This window comes from Phyllobates terribilis, unplaced genomic scaffold (genome assembly GCF_046119375.1).
Source record: "Phyllobates terribilis strain yellow unplaced genomic scaffold, ASM4611937v1 Scaffold_1__5_contigs__length_1240528914, whole genome shotgun sequence".
Taxonomy (NCBI): Eukaryota; Metazoa; Chordata; class Amphibia; order Anura; family Dendrobatidae; genus Phyllobates; species Phyllobates terribilis.
This window is the reverse complement of record NW_027362761.1, coordinates 122,311,487-122,319,177: the sequence shown is the minus strand read 5'-3', so window position 1 is coordinate 122,319,177 and position 7,691 is coordinate 122,311,487.

The following is a 7,691-nucleotide window of genomic DNA, read 5'->3' as shown; positions in this document are numbered from 1 at the left end:
CCCACACACTGCTACAAGCTGAAATATTTTTTCAGAGCTAGATGCAGAAAAAAATTATATTAAATTTGCAACCTGATGGAGGTTAGTATATATGGACTAATATAACAAGTTCCACACACTGCTAGAAGCCTAAATATTTTTTCAGAGCTAGATGCAGAAAAAGAAATTATATTGAATTTGCAACCTGATGGAGGTTAGTATAGATGGACTAATAGAACAAGTCCCACACACTGCTACAAGCTGAAATATTTTTTCAGAGCTAGATGCAGAAAAAAAATATTTTGAATTTGCAACCTGATGGAGGTCAGTATATATGGACTAATAGAACAAGTCCCACACACTGCTAGAAGCCTAAATATTTTTTCAGAGCTAGATGCAGAAAAAAATTATATTGAATTTGCAACCTGATGGAGGTTAGTATATATGGACTAATATAACAAGTTCCACACACTGCTAGAAGCCTAAATATTTTTTCAGAGCTAGATGCAGAAAAAAAAATTATATTGAATTTGCAACCTGATGGAGGTTAGTATAGATGGACTAATAGAACAAGTCCCACACACTGCTACAAGCTGAAATATTTTTTCAGAGCTAGATGCAGAAAAAAAATATTTTGAATTTGCAACCTGATGGAGGTCAGTATATATGGACTAATAGAACAAGTCCCACACACTGCTAGAAGCCTAAATATTTTTTCAGAGCTAGATGCAGAAAAAAATTATATTGAATTTGCAACCTGATGGCGGTCAGTATAGATGGGCTAATAGAACAAGTCCCACACACTGCTTCAAGCTGAAAAATTTTTTCAGAGCTAGATGCAGAAAAAAATTATATTGAATTTGCAACCTGATGGAGTTCAGTATAGATGGACTAATAGAACAAGTCCCTCACACTGCTAGAAGCCTAAATATTTTTTTCAGAGCTAGATGCAGATAAAAATTATATTGAATTTGCAACCTGATGGAGGTTAGTGTAGATGGACTAATAGAACAAGTCCCACACACTACTACAAGCTGAAATATTTTTTCAGAGGTAGATGCAGAAAAAAATTACATTGAATTTGCAACCTGATGGAGGTCAGTATAGATGGACTAATAGAACAAGTCCCACACACTGCTAGAAGCTGAAATATTTTTTCAGAGCTAGATGCAGAAAAAAATATATTGAATTTAAAACCTGATGGAGGTTAGTATAGATGGACTAATAGATCAAGTCCCACACACTGCTAGAAGCCTAAATATTTTTTCAGAGCTAGATGCAGAAAATAATTATATTGAATTTGCAACCTGATGGAGGTCAGTATAGATGGATTAATAGAACAATTCCCACACACTGCTACAAGCTGTAAAATTTTTTCAGAGCTAGATGCAGAAAAAAATTATATTAAATTTGCTACCTGATGGAGGTCAGTATAGATGGACTAATAGAACAAGTCCCACACACTGCTAGAAGCCTAAATATTTTTTCAGAGCTAGATGCAGAAAAAAATTATATTGAATTTGCAACCTGGGGGAGGTTAGTATAGATGGACTAATAGAATGATGCTATGCCCAAAAGGTTTTACTTCACTAGGTGCAGTAAAAAAAATTGTATTCTATACACAGGTGGTGTAGCTTGCAACACAGGTAGGCTACTCCACTGACTAACACACTTTGCAATAGGCCAAAAAGGATTTGCTTTGCTAGATTTAGCCAAATGCTGTGAAAAAAACTTGCACAGCACTGGCACAGACCTGCCTGGCAAAAAGTGATAGGAACTGATATAACCTAGCCCTGAAAAGGACTTCAATTACAATTAGTCTTTACTCCCAACCTATCTATTTAAGAGCCCAGACCTGCCTGACAAAAGTCGTATGAAATTATGTAACCTAGTCATTAAAAGGACTGCAATCACACCTCTTCCCTACTCCCAAGCTATCTGTAGATTTGTGCGAAAATTGGCTTGAAATTAACAAAGTATAGCGCACACAGCAACAGCGGTGCCGTCTAACACGCAGCTGCAGCAGTGAGAAAATGGTGGCGACGGGGAAAATAGCTGGGTCTTATAGGGCAAGGACATGTGACATACACTGCCAATGACACATGCCCTTGCTTGTGTGAAAAAAAGCACTTAACTCCGTGTGTGCGCTGCTGATAGGCTGACAGACTGCACCTCCCCACTGTAAATGCGGGAAAGAGAAAAAAAAATGGAGATCTTCATTATTCCTGCAGAGATCCATCCCCTGCCCCTCCCCCCGCCCCACTGTACACTCAAACTGCGTATTAACATTAATTTTCAGCATTACTGAGAAAAAATCCAGTTATGATTTTGGTGCACGAACAGTTATCGAACATAACCTCGAACAGCCGAATTTTTTTCAAATCGTTCGTGTTCGCCGAACGGCTCGAACACCGCCCAAAACAGCTCGAATTTGAGATTGGCGAACAGTTCGAGTCGAACACCGCTCATCTCTACTGACATGTTTCTATCTATCTAATCTATGTGTGATGCTCTATTCTATCTGTTCTAAATTGTCGGGTACTGATGGTGAATTGCGGGCCGGCTTTTTTAAAGAGATGGTACATGAAAACACTATTATTTTTTTTAAGAAATCCTTTAACACTAAATGACAAGTACAGTAACCAACACTGTCACTGTACTTCTTATATATGTGACTGACATGATTCTATCTATCTAATCTATGTGTGATGATCTATTCTTTCTGTTCTAAATTGTCGGGTACCAGTGTATGCCGCTGCTGAATTGACGGCTTTTCATGTTTCACTGTGAGCACTGTTCCCATCGATTTGGGCAACCACTGTAATGCCACAACCACCATGGCTGTGACATTACAGTGAGTGGCAGACAATCCCTGCATGATGTGAAAAAATCCAGTTACGCTTTTGGTGCACGAACAGTTATTGAACATAACCTCGAACAGCCAAATTTTTTGCAAATTGTCCGCGTTCATTGAACGACTCAAGCACCGCCCAAAACAGTTCAAAATTTGAGATTGGCGAACAGTTCTAGTCGAACACCGCTCATCTCTACTAAGATGGTTTGCGCTGACGATGCTGTCATCAGCATCACTATTCCGGTCATCTACATGGAGCAGATTTTGAATAGCCTGCAGGAGGAGGTGGTGTTCAAAGAGGAAGAGGAGGAAGCAGAGGAGGATGCAAATGGGATAACAATGTGTCTAAGTTTCACACTGTCATCACATGCGGGTGCCAAGGCAGGGTGTATTACAGTGATTGAGGGGGGCTCATGTTACCAGACAAACTGTTAGTGAAGGTGCAGGAGCCGAGGAACAAATGGAGGAGGAAGAGGTGATGGGTGAGCAACAGTCAAGAGATGAAGAGGATAATCATCCCCTCTCTGTTGTCTGTGGTTGGCGGGAGGGGACGGAGGAAACTAGCATCAGTCTTAACCAGGCTTCAAGACAACATGGGCATGGACCTCATGGAAGAGCCCCACACATGAGTGCCTTCTTGCTGCACTATCTGCAACATGATCTCCGTATAGTTATGATTCGAAATAGTGCTGACTACTGTGTTGCCACTCTGTTAGATCCACGTTACAAGAGTAAATTTTGCCACATGCTTCCCACCCTGGAAAGGGACCCGCGCATTCTGGAGTATCAAAATACCCTTTTACACAACCTTAAGAGAGGTTTTCCCCAAGGCAGCAGTGAGGCACACAGTGTGCATTGCAGCTCTAGACTTCCAACCCCAGGAACGTCAATTCGTCAAAGCCAAAACATTAGCAGCAGCATAAGTGGCAGAAGAAATATCTGTGAGTCCTTTCACACATTTTTTAGACCAGCTTGTGCACCAGAACAACAGAGTACAAGTCTGACACGTGGTGAACGACTGGTGAGGATGTTGCAGGAGCATCTCAAGCTCAATATCAATACCATCAGGGAGGTTTTTGACCCTTTTACATTTTGGTCTTCAAAAATAGAAGAGTGGCCTGAGCTCCCCTGTGACGACTGGAGGTTTTATCATGCCTGGCAGCCAGCGTTCTCCTAGAACATGTCTTCAGTGCTTCTGGTGGTGTCCTGATGGATAAGCGCATCTGGCTGTCGCCTGAAAGTGTAGACCGCTTAACTTTCATAAAGATGAACAAATCTGTTAGGTTGGCTGTAGTGGAAGGGGTGTCAGTGCCCCATTATACTAGTTCTACTCTTGTGAAATTGATGCCACTTTAGTGGTGTCTGCCCCTAATTTTTGTAAATGTGGAGACTCCTGATTGGGTCTCCTTCATGTGTGTTGCCTGTAGCAGTAGGGCTCCCAGACCGGCAGGCCTGCACTTACTTTCAGTCAACTACCTGTGTTACTATTCTTAAATTTGACTAGCAATAGTAGTCTACAAAGCTGATATTTGTGCCACCTGAGTGTGGCTGAGCAGAAAATCAGCTTGAGGTGTTGCATTAATTTGAAGTTAAATTCAAAACTTTAAATGCTGGCCCAGACCCTGATACCTCATGCATGGCCCACGGCAGACTGCTGCTGTGCCATTATAAAATTTCGACTGTGGGTCAATTGATGCCACTTTTCCTTGGGCCTGCCCCTAATTTGAGCTGTTTTGGCAACTTTTGGGCCCTTTTGAAGGTGTTGTGTAAGCGTTTGGTTTTGCCTCCCATTGAATCCAATGGGATTCGGATATGTTCGATGAACTGTTCGGCAAATTGTTCGGAGAATATCTGGACGTTCGCCACTCTGAAACCTATCGTACCTTGAGAGGTTCACTCATTTCTAGTCACCTCCAGCAGCTATATACACTGCTCAAAAAAATAAAGGGAACACTCAAATAACATATCCTAGATCTGAATGAATGAAATATTCTCATTGAATACTGTGTTCTGTACAAAGTTGAATGTGCTGACAACAAAATAACACAAAAATCATCAATGGAAATCAAATTTATTAACCAATGGAGGCCTGAATTTGGAGTCACCCCCAAAATTAAAGTGGAAAAACACACTACAGGATGATCCAACTTTGATGTAATGTCCTTAAAACAAGTCAAAATGAGGCTCAGTATTGTGTGTGGCCTCCACGTGCCTGTATGACTTCCCTACAATGCCTGGGCATGCTCCTGATGAGGTTGCGGATGGTCTCCTGTGGGATATCCTCCCAGACCTGGACTAAAGCATCCGCCAACTCCTGGACAGTCTGTGGTGCAACGTGACGTTGTTGGATGGAGCGAGACATGATGTCCCAGATGTGCTCAATCGGATTCAGGTCTGGGAAATGGGCGGGCCAGTCCATAGCTTCAATGCCTTCATCTTGCAGGAACTGCTGACACACTCCAGCCACATGAGGTCTGGCATTGTCCTGCATTAGGAGGAACCCAGGGCCAACTGCACCAGCATATGGTCTCACAAGTGGTCTGAGGATCTCATCTCGGTACCTAATGGCAGTCAGGCTACCTCTGGCGAGCACATGGAGGGCTGTGCGGCCCTCCAAATAAATGCCACCCCACACCATTACTGACCCACTGCCAAACCGGTCATGCTGAAGGATGTTGCAGACAGCAGATCGCTCTCCACGCCGTCTCCAGACTCTGTCACGTCTGTCACATGTGCTCAGTGTGAACCTGCTTTCATCTGTGAAGAGCACAGGGCCCCAGTGGCGACTTTGCCAATCCTGATGTTCTGTGGCAAATGCCAAGCATCCTGCACAGTGTTGGGCTGTGAGCACAACCCCCATCTGTGGACATCGGGACCTAATACCACCCTCATGGAATCAGTTTCTAACCGTTTGTGCAGACACATGCACATTTGTGGCATGCTGGAGGTCATTTTGCAGGGCTCCAGCAGTGCTCCTCCTGTTCCTCCTTGCACAAAGACGGAGGTAGCGGTCCTGCTGCTGAGTTGTTGCCCTCTTACGGCCTCCTCCATATCTCCAGGTGTACTGGCCTTTCTCCTGGTAGCGCCTACCGCCTCTGGACACTACGCTGATAGACACAGCAAACCTTCTTGCCACAGCTCACATTAATGTGCCATCCTGGATGAGCTGCACTACCTGAGCAACTTCTGTGGGTTGTAGAGTCCATCTCATGCTACCACGAGTGTGAAAGCACAACCAACATTCAAAAGTGACCAAAACATCAGCCAGAAAGCATTAGTACTGAGATGTCTTCTGTGGTCCCCACCTGCAGAACCACTCCTTTATTGAGGGTGTCTTGATAATTGCCAAAAATTTCCATCTATTGTCTATTCCATTTGCACAACAGCATGTGAAATTGATTGTCAATCAGTGTTGCTTCCTAAGTGGACAGTTTGATTTCAAAGAAGTTTGATTCACTTGGAGTTATATTCTGTTGTTTAAGTGTTCCCTTTATTTTTTTGAGCAGTGTATTTAGCAATGGACTGCAAAACCCTAAGCCCTGTCTAGAGGCTGTATTCAGCCATTCTCCCTACTCCAGCAGCTGTCCCTAGGCTAAATGCAGAATGTATCGCATAGAAACTGAAGGCACATGATTAGCCCTTAGATGAACTTTTACTATGATGGTTTAGCATCACCACCAGTATCACCACTAAAGGACTACTTGAAACTGATTTTTCTGGCCTAAGCTGCACAAAGGATACTTATCTTATCATCACATTATGCTATAACCATCCTCTACCCTTCCAAAGCATCGACACTTGTGGACATTATCTGTATTCAGTAAATACTGTACGTCTATTGGCATCATATGCAATCTGTATTAAACATAAACCCTTCCCAAATATCTACTACTCTCATGCTGACAAGAAATCGGCTAGTTTTGGACATATAAAGCATTATAACTGATACAGATATTTAATTCTGACTTGCATGCTAAATAATCACTTTTATACAGTCTGCAATATCTATGCTCTCAACAAATCAAAGATCTCTTATCTGTAAAAGCTGTTTTCCAAGGTAACAGCACTCGCCTGCCTCCAAATCCTCTAAACTCAGCACAGTATTCTAGCAGGGACTGTGCAAGTTTTCAGTGACAGGAATGATTTCTCACACCAGATCACTGATGCTCTGTGATTCCATCACTTGTAACCAATTTGTCAAGGAAACATCACTCCGCTGCCTCCTATCGTCAGGACAATACGCAATTGACCAACGATTGATGGATGAGACGACGGCTGCTTACTTACTAGGTAGATTATTGCAAAACTCACAGTGACTATATAGTAAATACACCATCAATTCCAAAGCATGGAATATATTTATATACCCTGGTATGGTCACTGCCAAGCTCCACAATAGCCCAAGAAAAACTACTAGTAGCAACATCAATTGCTTTACAGGTTGATTGGACATTCGTTACAGATAGTATATGGCTTTGGGGATGCAGTTTATAGAGGAAGAGGAACAAAGCTATTAAATTTTGACATAGTTAATCTGAAAAGTAGGCAGTGTTTATAAAAATATACAAAAGATTTTACAAAAGGGACAAAACAATACAGCATATACAATTACATAAAATAATAAGGAATAATGAATGAAAATTACTAAACTTGGTCATGGAAATGGCTTAAATTTATGGAGGGATGAACTCCAGTGAAACGTGGATCAATCCTGCACAGCAATCTATCTTCCTGGCATTGAACAAAGATCATAATTGGCATTGGCTTTTTATTAACACAAGTTACACCTACATGCCTCCCCTTCTGGTGACTCATAAGAAAGCCGGATTTCAGAGAGCAATAGGATGTACATTTGTCT